The sequence below is a fragment of the Triticum aestivum genome, chromosome 7A (assembly GCF_018294505.1).
Source record: "Triticum aestivum cultivar Chinese Spring chromosome 7A, IWGSC CS RefSeq v2.1, whole genome shotgun sequence".
Classification (NCBI taxonomy): Eukaryota; Viridiplantae; Streptophyta; class Magnoliopsida; order Poales; family Poaceae; genus Triticum; species Triticum aestivum.
Window position 1 is genome coordinate 111,352,332 of NC_057812.1, and position 12,835 is coordinate 111,365,166.

A 12,835-nucleotide genomic window follows, 5' to 3' on the forward strand; every position below is an offset into this window, starting at 1 on the left:
CAGGGTTTCAATTAGGGAGTGTCTAGGTCTCAGTCGACTGAGACTTCGCGAAGTCTCAATCGGCTGACGTCATCGCATGCAGATTAGGCCTGTTAAGTAGCTCTGTTTCTGCTGGGTTGAAATGGCTTAGCACCTGGGCTTATTTCATTTTCCTCCTGTTTGTTTGTTTGTTACTTTGGGCTGGGCTTCTCACTTTGTTTGTCGCGTTGAGGCTGGACCAACAAGCTGCTACTGTTGTATGGGCTTTCTGCTGGGTTTTTGTTGTTTGTCAGGCCTGTTGTACCTGTGTCCCCATCCCTGGACGCACCAAAAACAAACCCATAAAGCCCATGTATAGCTAAAAGACAGGAAAACTTTTGCTCCTCTGTCAAAACCCTGAACCCTCACCCTCCCACCCTGAGAGAACACGCCAGTCCTTGCCCCTCCCACCTTTCCCTTCCTTCCTCCCCGTCCCTGCCTCCCCTACCCAACCCTAGTGTAGGTGGCGGCTGTTCTTGGACATGAAAGAAGCAGATGATGAAGATAAGAACAGGGACAAAGGGAAACAAACTCACCAGGGTGAGTTTGTGCGTCCATGGATCCATCTGCAGCTCCTTTCTTTTTCAATTTTCCTGATCTTGTTCCCTTTCTTCTTTTTGGATCTGAAAACCTTCTGATTTCTTCTTCTACCTTTGTTTTTCTGCAGCAATCTTGGAGCAGTATGGAAAATTCCTGATGGGCACGCAGGTTTGTCTCTGAGATAACTTCATGGGAGGAAAAGTCCATCTTTGTCTCACATGTTGTTCAAAGTTTCTCTGAAGAAAAAAATGAAGAAGAAAATTGTAGTATATTAGAAGCATGTAGTATATTAGATGCATGTAGTATTTTAGAAGCATGGGTATTCAGTGGTTTGATGACATAAAGGATAATAATTTCCATGCTGCTATTTTTGTGTATGTCGAACACACATACAGTTCAGGATAGAGAAGTTTGTGGACAGAGAAAAGGTTGTATGCTTGTTTTGGATAGAGAAGTTGAAAATTTGCTATTGTTGTTGACACTTTTTGAATATGATAAACTAATGAACATGGTTCTTTGCATGAGACAAAAAAAACATATGTCATGGAAATTGATGCTATACAGCTCCCTACAGAAACATGTATATGAGCTGTTTTGATTTTCATGTTTTAGGGCAAAAAAAACAGAATTACCTAGGTGTAAAAATTCAGCAAATTCTTATAGATGCCCCTCCCCTGAACAAGTAGTGTCCCATGATTACCCCAGTACAAATACAGTGAAAACTGAACTTTTTTCAAGATCTGCTACAGTGGGTTGTATAAGAAGAAGCATATAAAAGCATACATGCCCCTGCCCCCTCTGGATCTATACAGAAAGATGGAAATGTGCAGTATATGTAACATCTTGTTTGCTAACTACAGAAGATAGAAAATGTATACCTCACAATTAATGATTCTCTCTTCATTTTGTAGGTGCCGGGTGAAACTATGGCACAAGGAACTCCAATCAGTCATGGACCAGTCCCAGTTGATCCAGTAACATCGGTTCATGTAAGGATCGATGTTTTTTTTAAAGAACAAAACCATTAGATTGTGAAAGAAAAAAATACATCATTTTTTTGGGTGGCGTCAAAAAAAGAAAAGAACTTAGAACATTACTCTCTATGTGCAGCAGCCATACGTTGGTGCCCAATATGTGCAACAGCAACAAGCTAGGACGCGACTGGCATTTCAAACATCTTCAAGTCCTTTTGCAACGCATGTATGTGCTTTCATGAAAAAACTTGTTCTTCTGCTATGTTGCAGACACTTATAACTCTGAAGAAGATAAAAAGAGAAAAGAAAGTAACTTATACTATTACCAAATTCTAACATGCAAAAAGGTGAAAATAAATGCAGGAAATGAATTTCCTTGGAAGTGGTTACATGAGCTACACACAATTGTTGATGGCTGCTGATCAAGAGGTACTACAAGTGCCTTTATATTGTTGACTTTGACATGTATAGTGGAAACAAAAAAATGTTGAAAAATGTCAACAAGTAAAATATAAACTACATAACATGTTTGTGCTCACAGGCTGGTATTGGTGGATCTCAACATTCTGGTCAACAACAAGATTCTGGTGGCAGGGGGTTTTGTGAGGTATGATTTCATTTACATATGTACATATCCGACTGCCCTTTCCCCCATGTGTGACAGAAAAAATAACAAAAAAAATGCTTACTCTTTTATTCTTGTTGTTGCTTATACGGAATGACACATACATGATAACTGAGCGGTATGGGCATTTGCAAGGACAAGATGAGGGGGGCCAGCCAACAGGGAGGCAGCAAGCGGGAAATGTAGATGTGGGGGCATAAGGTTTCCCTAGCTGGAGCTGGGATGGCAACACAGCTGAAGGGCACCAAGGTTGCAGCTACCAACCTAGATACAGAGAACAAGATAGCGATGATGGTGATTTTGACTTTGATGAAGGTGAGGATGACTTGGATGATGATTTGGATGATGAAGTTGCTGCTGGTTCAAGCCATGGACCTAGTTTCCCTGAGGACATGAGTCTTGATGGTGGTTTGGGGGATGATTCAGCAGCTGCTGGCTCCAGCCATGGTCCTAGTTTCATGGATGGCATGAGCTTCGATGATGTTTCAAACAATGGTAAACAAACAGACGCACATGGAAAAAACAAGAATGTCTGTGATTGTGATGATCAACAGGAAGGCGAGCCAGTGCAACAAGAAAATGTTGAACACCTGTCACAGGAGGACATACTCATGTTCATAGAAAGTGACAATGTTTGTGCGGCTCAGGCTCAGACTTGCAGCCAAGAAGTATGGAGCCACCATGTGCCATATGTGGGCATGGTCTTTGATTCTTGTGATGCTGCCCATGCATTCTACAATGAGTATGCAGCCATTTGTGGTTTTGCAATCAAGAAAGCAGGCAACTACCATGCAACTAAACCTGGTAGCAAGACAGTGTCCCGCTACACTTACAGGTGCAACCGCTCGGGTAAAGTTGTTGGCGAGGATGTGCTTGAAGAAAGGAAAAAACAGAGGCAGCTCAAGAAGCAAGAAAAAACAAGGATTCCCCCGCCCGAGAAGGCAAAAAGGAAGAGGAAAAACTTCATACAAATAATCGGGTGCCAGGCTAAAATGATTGCAACACTAAAAGGAGACAAATGGGTTGTCACGGTTGTTGACCTGGAGCACAACCACACCCTTAGCCCTCCAGACGAGAGCAAGTATCTTAGATCGCACAAGAAGATGACAGAGGAAGAGAAGTTGTTTATCAGGACATTTAACTCTGTACAAATGCCCACTAGGAAGATTATGGCCATTCTTTCTTACCTGCGAGGGGGTGATGCACCATACACTAAGAAATATGTTAGCAATGTGAGGACGGCAATAAACAGAGAGAATGGCAAGGGAGATATGCTGCAGGTCCTTGAGTACTTTAGGAACAAACAAAAGGAAGATCCAAATTTCTACTATGCATTGAAAGTTGCTGACGAGGACATCAACAAGGTGTTGTGCATATTCTGGGCGGATGGCTACTCGAGAAAAATGTATGAGCTGTATGGTGATTGTTTGAGTTTCGACACGACATACAAGACAAACCGATACAATATGCCATTTGCACCGTTTGTTGGCATCACTGGACATGGGCTCAACTGCTTGTTTGCTTGTGCTATAGTGCACAATGAGACGGCGGACACATTTGAATGGCTTTTCGACACATTTCTGGACTGCATGCATCGAAAAGCTCCTCTCACGGTCATTACTGACCAAGATGTGGCGATGAAGACCGCGGTTCCTGCTGTTTTCATGGGTGTTGTTCACAGGTGTTGTCTATTCCACATAATGAAAAAGGTTCGGGAAAGATGTGTGAGAACCTTTTCAACACAACCAGACTTGTATGCTAACTTCAGCGACATCATGCATAACTGCTTGACAGAGGTAGAGTTTGAGACGTTGTGGCCACCCATGACGCAGAAGTATGGAGTAGAGAATGTCAAGTACTTCAGGTACATGTGGAAGTACAGGAAGTTGTTTGTCCCAGTCTATTTCAAGAAAAGCTTCTTCCCTTTCATCCACTCGACTGCCCGGAGTGAAGGGACAAATGCCATATTCAAGGACAATGTAGGCTCAACATTCAGTGTGATTACCTTTTTGCGTGAGTATGAGCGGATATTGAAAGCAATGCAGGAGAATGAGAAGGAACAAGACTCTATTACCAGAACAACAAAGCCAACCTACTGGCTGGGCACTGAACTGGAATTGCAGGCTGTAGAGAAGTACAACAGAGCGATATTCTACAAATTTCAGAAAGTTATAAAGTTTGCAAGCCAGTTGCATGTGGAGGAGGTTGAGAAAAACACAAGGTACGAGGTGTACAAGACAAGGATGCTCGCTGAGAAAGATTTTAGAATCCGGAGATATGTTGTCATTGTTGATATGCACAAAGAGGATTTTGCTTGCATTTGTGGAAAGTTTGAAAAAGATGGCGTTGTGTGCAGCCACATACTTAGGGTATTAACACACCTCAACTTGCCGGTGCTACCTGAGAAGTACTACATTGACAGAAGGAGACCCAAGCAAAGAAAAGACATTCGAAAACTCAGGTACGGCATCCCTGAGGAGCTAACAGCAGGGGACCATCACCTTAGATACATGTTGCTGTCTAGCAGACTGAATGAAATGGCTTCGGATGCTGCGTCATCGAATGAAAAATATATGTATGTGGTCGGTGAAAGTGTGAGGATTGAGGCAAAGCTAGATGAGATGACTTTGGCAGAGGAGCAGCAAAAAATGCAAGACAAGCATGTTGATAGAGCTCCAGCCCCTACTATGGTCACACCGCACCCTGATGGGTACGGGGAAAGTCTAAAGGATCCTGATGTTATTGTTTCGAAGGGGCATCCACAAGAGTTTACAAGACATTTTTGGAGAAACTACAAGCAAAACAACAAATTGGTTGCAGCCATTGTGGTCAGCATGACCATGTTTTTGCTTCATGCACAAACAAACACATCCCCAGGTCCCAATTTCACAAGAAGACTATAGTAGGCGGGCAACCAACAGGTTTGCCTCAATCCTCGCACTTTAAAAGGACTACTACTTAAAATCTCATCACTCTGCTGCTGTCATTTGTTTGTACCTAAAAAACTAAGAAAAAAATATTGTTGTCACAGGAGTCCCTGGTGCTTCAAAGGATAGTAGTAGGAAGAATCAAACAGGAGGGGGGACAAAAGCAGGTGACAAACGGAGTGCATAGAAGGATACTACTAGTGCGCCTAGTGCCTCAAAGGGGATGTCTAGCAAAAAACAAACAGGAGGGAAGCAAAAAACAGGCGAGAAGCGGAGCGCACGAAAAGATACTACTGGTGCATCTTGAAGAAAAAAAGAGTTGAAAGTTCTTTAACAATAAGTACATTATAAGGAGAGAAGATGAAAATTGTTGCATGTTTCTCTTCCTCTTTTTTTTGCTTATGAACTGAAAACTCTGTTGCTGCACAAATGATGGGAAACAATGTGGATAAATTACCTTGTTTCTATTGGTCTTGATCTTTATGAGTGTTTCCTTGCATTATGAGAAAAATCCAAATGGGCATTGTTTCTCCTCCTTAAGTTCATAAGTTTTTGGTGCCTGTTGTATGATCTTTATTAGTAAAATGACAAAATACAGTAAAACTGAAAATTGTATGAACAAAACATGCTACCCTAGCTGGGATTCTGAAAGATGACTTCATACTTTAATATGTTTGTAAGCAAAAAATGAGTGCAGGAGTAAAATGATACAGGAAAAACTCAAACATGAGCAAAGAATTTAGGTGGATCTGAACCTAAAAATATAGAGATCTAGAAACTTAAAGATGACTGCTGTGCATTAAAATGAGTACAAAAAAGATATAAAAAGAGAGGGTGACCTTTGTGTCGTCATCTCCTTGGCCCTCTCCATCAGATGGAAAACACCAGAAAAAGTATTGATGCCACACAGGAAACATGAAAATTCATTTAAGCAAAATTTTGGAAAAAAGGTACAGACATAAACACATGAGGAAAAACACTGTTATAGTTCCTGTGTTTCACCACATTACCGAGTGAGAAAGAACAAACTAGGGGAGAAGTACCTTCAGGAGCACATGTTTCCCAACCAAACAAAAAAAAATAGAGGGGGCATATATATATCTACAACAACAAGAAGGGTCTACATTCTCTGTTCATACAAAAAATAGAAAAACATCTCGAAAATGTTTAACAATTGCTAACTATGTGTTTGATGCAGCTCCTCTTTCCTTTGATTTTGCTGATATGACTCTTGATACAACTCCTCTTATCATCTATGAGTGGTGTCTTTTAGGAGCTGTCAGCACTTTTTCATGTCTACACGGAAGGATAAGAACACAAAGGGGAAACTTAATAAAATCCTGTCACAAACATAAAGCAAAGGAATCTGAAAAAACCAGAAAAATGCATACGGGGTTAACCTATAGGCGAAACTCCTTCACACGCTTCTTCTCGTCATCCAAAGTGTTGTAGTGGCTGAACATGAGATCAACAGCATATCGGATCCTTGCATCTGGGACATCTTTTGGTGAAAAAACTATAGGGGTTGGATTCCTTGGGCACCATCCCATTAGTTTCATAGTGAAAATGCCACAATCAATACTGAAAAATACATACACACAAAAAAGGTACAGGTGTTTGTGAACAAAAATCACAAAAATGTATTAAAAAGTTACAACAAAGCAAAAGGAAGTCAGGAAAAATAAAAGCATAGATGTTTGGTTTCGTACTTGTTATCTTGTTGAGGGACTTTAGGGTAAACAGCAGGGAATGCATTGAAATCCATTGGCTGGAGCCGAGCTTCGTACCAAGTGCATATAAAGCTTGAGATCTGCCTCAAATATAAAAAATAAACATTTATGGATGCTTGCAGGAAAAACTTGCAGACAAAATATAATCACAAAAACAAAAACAGTATTTAAAACCCTTGTACTTACAATCTTCTTTTTTATGTTCATATGATATGAGCTCTTCTCATCATAGAAAGAATCTAGAAAATAAAATGTGCGACCCTTGATGTTGACGACGAACAGTAAGTAATGTTCCTCGTGTAGTGTTGGAAATTACAACTTGTGTACATCCATTTTGGAGTTGATGCAGAAAAGGGAAAATATAGATAATAAGTTAGTGTATATTGAAATAAGGAAAAAACACTAAACTAAATTATAGCTGAACTTGTGTTGTGGAAAAATGAAAAGAAGAAGTTTGACAAAAAACCTTGTCTGACATCGAAAGATTATGTGCTTTTCCAGCTCCAATGAAACTCGAATCAGTTTCTTCCTCCACCAAATTCTTGCCTCATCATTTTTCCATTTGCCCAGGAAATATTCCTTTTAAGTTGTTGAATGATGAAAATTTTGAAAGGTAGGTAAGTACGATGACAGAAAAAATAAAAACAAGGGAAATCATAAAAAACAAACAGAGAGAAAAAAGGGTGGGTTTCATTTGCTTACAGATGCAGTGTGGAAGAAATAGTGCTTGAGTGAGTTCCTAGGATGATTTTCATTAAATAGGTGCCTACAGTACACATTTATGACATAGGCCTGGACCCGGCCACCTATTTTCATCGAGTTACCCAACTGTCCAAATGTGGCAATGGTTTTGCCAATCAAAACTGTAGGTTTGCTGTACATATAGAACAAAAGGAAAACATGTCAGCTTGCAGGTTAGCTTACGTACAAAAAGTCTTTATAGTGAGTATAAGGCAAGAAAAACATTTTGCAAAAAAGAAATAGTGCATCTGAGAAAAAACTCACGATCCTTCAACATTGGCCAGGAATGTTATGTTCTCATACATCTTTCTCTCGTGTGGCATTATTGGGCCCCTTTCGCTGTAGTCGTACGGTGAGCTACGGTACCTGCTTGGTTGGACAATCCTCTTTGGTGGTGCATTTTCTTTTCCATGAAAACTGCTTGGCCTTCCTAACGAGAGTTTGTGTTGTAAAAATCATCAGTTATGTTGACCAATGTGCTGCGCTCTTGCCTAAACATGTTTTATCCATGAATTTTGAGTTGTCCTGACTATACATATGACACAAAAAGGGCAAGAAAAATAAAAATGTTAGATGCATAATTAAAAAGAATTTCAGAAAAAGAAAAGAACGATTAACAAACTGAGAGCACTAAAAAAAATAAAAAAACGGCTTCTTACAGTTTTTTCTTCCATTACTTGTACTGGATTCCTTTTGCTACCACTGGATTCTTGTTGACAACTTTCGTCCTCTGCAAATAACCTAACCTTTTTCCTATTATTGGAACCATGGAGTAGTCCCGGGGGAAACATAAAAATAGAACCAAACACACAAAAAAGTGCATATGAAAAGGATTGTTTTAGTACGAAAAAAGAATACATGCTTGTATTTGATAAGAAAACTGCTATTTCAGAACTACCTTCTTCATTTTGAGTGGGGGAGTCTCGGCTGTGTACTCGTTATTATTTTTGCATGGTGAGTAGCAAGTTTGCCTGTGATTCCACCCAGTTGACATTTAAACTTCAGGTGTTGTCTGCGCCACATAGGGTGAATAAAAAAGAAAAAAGGAAGGAAAAAGTCAACCCTGGAAATTCTTGGAGAAAAAAGCCTATTTGTGATAAACTATTACAAGACAATAAAGTTTTTTGCGAAACTGACCAAATCAACAATCTCCTCAACTGGTTTTGGGGGCTGTGGCGTCTCACACATCAAACTTCTTTGTACTTCCCTTTGGGCGCACTGAATGCTTAGCTCGTAGTTTGAACTATTGCTTCCCTGTTTCTGTGTTGCACGTCGCAAAAACCAAGTAACAAAAACACAGAGAGAGAACAAAAAAAAGTAAAAAAATAGCCTGGGTTTATAGGAAAAATTTGAACAGATGGGGGGATAATACCTTCAAGTTTGTATTCCCTTGCACACAAATGTCAACTTCTTCTGGCTGTACTTCCTTGAAGTTTTTGGCGATCTTCAACTTCGTTGCCTGTTTATGAGAAAAAGAAAAAATGTTATGTGCATTGAAAATATGGCATTTATGTTGCCAAGAGAAACCACTTGTGGATGAAAAAAAGATATTGAAAAACTAGCCTCTATCTTTTTTTGTAACACTCATCCTTCATCCATACAAGCCTCCACAATTCATGTTCTTCGATTATATTTCCACATTCATCCACATCTTCAGAGATCCTGAATGAGGGAGTGCTATCATCGGCGAAGAAATATTTTGCTCTTGCCTTGTCTAGAAAGTCGCTAATGATTTTATATCCTCTTGCAAAAACCTCATCTGTATGTGTCCCTAAAAACAAATAAAGCATTTCGGTAACACACACACACACACAAGAAAAGGAGACCTCTGATTGTGCTGGTACATTAATGTCTATGCTTCAGTTTTTATAAAATAGAGAGCATAAAAAAATAGAAGACATGCTTACCACTCTCTGGTTGCGCTTTTACATTAATGTCTATGCTCAGGTTATCCGGGCGCCCCCTAAATTTTTTCCTCTGCAGGTCCTGTTTTCAAGTAAACAAACAAAAAACAAAGAAAAAAGACACAGTTAAAACACATAGATGAAGGCAAAAAGATTGACAACTAGAGAGTGTAAGCATGTCTATGAATGCCACTGCTGACATGAAGAAAAATAAATTTTGTGTACCAATTCCTGAATTGATGTGTTTTGAAAACCAGAAAATGTTGTTTGCTTTGATTCCGTGAAAATTATTTTGGACTGAATGAGCTCTGTTGGGATGTCTTCCTTGGCACTCTCTGCTACATTTTGAACGTGGTTCTCTTTTGCTTCTCCAATAAGCATGTAGTTGAGGCTGCTGCTTTTCTCTTGTTGATTATCTAGAGTGTGGACTTCATCCTTTTCTTCACCCTGTTTTGAGGGGATTTTTTGTTAGCCTGTTGTAGGAAAAGAATGCAAACACAAAAAGCAAAAAACTATGTTAGACGAATCTTTTTGAAAATCAACTTGCATTACGAAAAAGAAAAAAAAGCACATTCTGTACCTTCAAAAGAGATTCCAAAGACTTCTTGTGCTTGATTGAACAGGGATCATGTGGTTCGCTTCTTGATTGGGCATCTATCCTCCTCCTTTTGTATTGCATCAAAATTGCTGTGGTTCAAAAATGAAAAAATGGAGTTAGGAATGTAAGTTCAAGAGAACGAGAAAAAAGAAAAGAACATTAAAAAGTTACAAAAAACCAAAAAGTTGTACCTCCATCTACATGGTTTCCTGGAGCGAAAGTTGATGCGGCTGGAACACACATTTCTGGCATGGGGTCCTTTGAGAAATGCTCTCTTTGACATTGTGCTCCGGAGTCAGACTATTTAAGGGGACATGGTTAGACGCAAAAAGAAAAAGAAAAAAATGGTGTGAGATCAGAAAAGCTATGTGTTTGTAGTGCGCACCTTCAACTTGCCTATTTCATGGACTTTAGGAGGGCTGCTACAAAACCCATTAGCTTCATTTATGCTTCCTTTTCCAGCATTTGTTTTTGATGCAGAAGAACCAGCAGACTGTTGGCTAGTTGATAGAACATTCGTTTTCCTTTGCAGCAGATGCCTTGCGTGGGGAGGAGAAAAAAAGGGGCACCAGACGGGAGGTGTGACACCTTTGTAAAAATGTTGACTTATAGACTGACTTGTAGGCACATGTTAGAAAAGGAACTACTACTGAAGGATTACAGCAAAAAAATGGTGACACACCTCCGTCATTTCCCTCTTGAAGTTCAGTTGATTGTAGTTTGACAGTGTCTCTTGAGTTGTTGGACTATTGGCTTGCATTCAATTCAGTTCCTGTTGAGCCCACTTTAACTGTATCACCTGATTCACCAGAGGCATTGGTTATGATGCGGATCGTGTCTAGCAGAAGCCCTTTAGCTTTGATGCAAGTATTTAGGTCTTCATTCTTCATATGGTTTTCGTAAGCGAGGAAGATATCCTCTTTGACCTGGTCCAAAAAAAAATACATGATGCATCACAAAAAGTGAAAACTTGTAAAAAAGGCATAGGCTGTACATATAGAAACCACATAAAAAAGAAGGGTTTGCTTCAATGAAAAAAGCACGGGGTCACAAACCTTGTCAGACAAAGAATTCTGTGCAACATTGTTTATCGCTTTCCTGAAATTTGAATTCTTAATCGTACTTGCCCACTCGTATGTTCCATCCTTGTAGCAGGTTTCTGATACTTCTTTTATCTACAAAAATGCATATAGAAATAAAAGAAGTGTAAGAAATTTAAAAATTAGAAAATGTTGCACAAAGGATGTCATGCTTTTGGATGACAAAAAGAAAAGGAGGGCGAAAGAACTTACTGTGAGACATCCATACTTTCCATCTCTTCCAATGGTCATGTCACTTAAATGCTTGACCATATCTCCCTTCAAGACACATATTCTGGGCATCAAAGATGGGATTTGAATTGAGCCAAAATCAGTAAAATCAAGACAACGGACCTGCAAAAAAACAAAAAAAGGTAAAACATTAGATTAGATGATATAGGACTACACCAACAAAGATAAAACAAACACAAAAATGGCTTAATCACATAAAAAACACATTAGATTTGAAAAAAAGTGACATACTGCTAGGTGGTATATACATCCTCCTAGAGTCATCATTGTTCGGTTCCGCTTCAGCTTTTCCTTTTGGTATTTCTTTATATACATCAACTCCCAATCGTGAACAAACCTGCACCAATTTAGTTGCTTGAGTTGCTCCACATTAACTAGAGCTCCCATATATTTGGTGCTTGGTTTAGTGTTTGATGTCGGGCAGAGGAATGTTGATAATGCCACAACCAGGAAACAACGGATGATCTGGTCGTCAGACATATCTTCGTTCATCAGCTTATTGCCAAATAATTTGATTGTTGGGACTTCTGTCAACCCAAAAAGCGCAAGAAAAGCTTGTTTGCCAGCCTCTTCTTCTTTAGTGTTTATGATTGTTTCCCCTGAAGGAATCCCCAACACAAACTCCACTGACTGAGCATTCAGTGGAATGCTCTTCTTGTTGAAAACAATTGCTTCTGCTTTTGTGTCAACATTGTCAGCGATCCACTGCACAAACCCCCTGGGTACATGACAGTCAACCAGCTCCAACAGATAGCCGAAACCACTATTCCTAACAAGCTGGACCCTGTGGTGGCTCTTACACATGAAATTGACAATCTCGGAGAAGTATGGCACGCTACACTGGCTGTAAGCTTTGGTCGCAATCTCATCAATTGTGACTTTGATTGTGTTTGGGTCAATCCTTGCTCTCTGTTGCAAAAAGAAAAAATATAGAAGGTAAGAAAAGGTGTGTGAATTTTTTTGAGCTACACAACTATAAAAAGAATGAAACCCCAACCAATGAAAAAAAGAAAAAGAGCAGTGACGTACCTTCTTTTTTCGTTGCAAAACAGCTTTCCGATGTTCTTTCCTTTGAGCACTCTTAGTCAGCTAGCAAAAGCAAAAAAAGAGAAAAAAATCATTAGGGTGGTGCAAAGAAAATAAAGAGGCAACACAAATCATTCGTTAGCTATTTTTTTAAACATCAAAAAAAGAAAATAATCATAGCCTCTCTTTCAACATGTGTTGCCTAGTTAAAAACTTCCTATATGAACTAATAACCTTGGAAAAAGAAAAAGTGTGTATTTGTATATAAAGAGTTACACACCACCGTCAGAACTTCTTCATACAGCAAATCGTCTGATGCTTCAGTGTCGGTGATCTCGACATCATAGCCTCTCTCATCTAAATCAGTATCTTCCACACACTGATGTCTCCCTTCTTCATTCCTATCACTACTAGGGTTTCC

The 12,835-nt window shown here is 39.5% G+C and overlaps 3 long non-coding RNA genes across 4 annotated transcripts; 2 read left to right on the forward strand and 1 right to left on the reverse strand.

Annotated features, from left to right (window-relative positions):
* Positions 1-331: 331 nt before the first annotated feature.
* LOC123149368 (uncharacterized) lies at positions 332-1,547 on the forward strand. Its single transcript, XR_006474612.1, has 3 exons — positions 332-558; positions 686-726; positions 1,470-1,547. It is a non-coding gene; the product is annotated as an uncharacterized lncRNA (long non-coding RNA).
* A 164-nt stretch (positions 1,548-1,711) lies between these two features.
* Positions 1,712-2,255, forward strand: LOC123151549 (uncharacterized). Its single transcript, XR_006475700.1, has 3 exons — positions 1,712-1,758; positions 1,896-1,961; positions 2,074-2,255. It is a non-coding gene; the product is annotated as an uncharacterized lncRNA (long non-coding RNA).
* Positions 2,256-6,167: 3,912 nt separating this feature from the next.
* LOC123151274 (uncharacterized) lies at positions 6,168-9,014 on the reverse strand. 2 transcript variants are annotated; one of them, XR_006475602.1, is made up of 11 exons: positions 8,928-9,014; positions 8,693-8,815; positions 8,454-8,567; positions 8,215-8,308; positions 7,820-8,084; positions 7,517-7,688; positions 7,281-7,393; positions 7,001-7,132; positions 6,794-6,894; positions 6,485-6,665; positions 6,168-6,380 (listed from the first exon to the last, which is right to left on the reverse strand). It is a non-coding gene; the product is annotated as an uncharacterized lncRNA (long non-coding RNA). The 2 variants fall into 2 exon arrangements; XR_006475601.1 differs by having other exon boundaries at positions 7,001-7,393.
* Between the last annotated feature and the right edge of the window lie 3,821 nt (positions 9,015-12,835).